The sequence below is a fragment of the Triticum aestivum genome, chromosome 7D (genome assembly GCF_018294505.1).
Source record: "Triticum aestivum cultivar Chinese Spring chromosome 7D, IWGSC CS RefSeq v2.1, whole genome shotgun sequence".
In the NCBI taxonomy this organism is placed as follows: domain Eukaryota; kingdom Viridiplantae; phylum Streptophyta; class Magnoliopsida; order Poales; family Poaceae; genus Triticum; species Triticum aestivum.
This window is the reverse complement of record NC_057814.1, coordinates 61,794,960-61,795,924: the sequence shown is the minus strand read 5'-3', so window position 1 is coordinate 61,795,924 and position 965 is coordinate 61,794,960.

Below are 965 nucleotides of genomic sequence, written 5' to 3'. Positions count from 1 at the left end.
GGAACAGGGGCCGTCCCCACCGCAGCCCCTCGCCGGCGACGGGGAGGATAAGGGCGCCAGCTCCCCCCGCCTCCTTGGGCCTCTCTCCCACTCACCCCCGCTCCCTCTCGGCCTCTGCGCCTTCCTCCCCCGTCAGATCCACCTCCCTCTCCCCTTCGATCCCCACTGCCCGCGCGTGCTCGCCGCCGTTCCCCGTCGTACTCGCGGCCACCGTGCCCCGATTGCCCCGACGACGTGCCCGAACGGCTCCCCGCCGTCGACTACGTCGACTACGCCATCGGGAACGAGCCGAGCGCCACTGCACCGACCTCCCCGAGCTCGTCTTCCCCGCACGGCCGCCGTCGATCGTCGCCGATTCCGGCTACCTCGCGCCCTCCCCGAGCTCACTGCCACTCCCTACGGCTCCGCTGTGAGCTCCCGCTTCTCCTCCCCCTCTCCGTTAGCTCGCCCGCGTTCCGTAGCTGCTCCCCCACGCGCGCCCGAACGCCGCGCCGCGGAGCTCGCCGCCGGCGGGTCTCCGGTGACCAAATGGTCACGGGCGTAGGCCCGCTAGCTCGACCGCGTCGTGCCGCACCCGCCTAGCTAGTTAGTTCAGCCGCTCGCGCGCTCTAACGCCGCACCTGCCCCAGCCCGTAGCACCTCGCCGCCGGCGAGCTCGTAGCACTCGCCCCCGCCCGTTCCAGCCCCTCCGGCCACCACCGTTGGACGCGCGACGCCGAGCCGCGTCGAACGCGCCCAACCACGACCCCGCAAACCCCCTGTACGTGAAACCCGCGTCCCTCCCGAGCCGCGCCGCCGCGTTTGGCTCGCCGGAGCCGCTCCGGCGCCGGCCGCCGACGTGGCTGGCCTGGGGCCACCCCCAGTGCCACTGCCAGTGGGCCCCGTGGGCCCCGTTGACTGGGTCAACCCAGTCAACGTGCTGACTGGGCAGGCCCAGCCACTGACATGCAGGCCCCGCCGCAAAA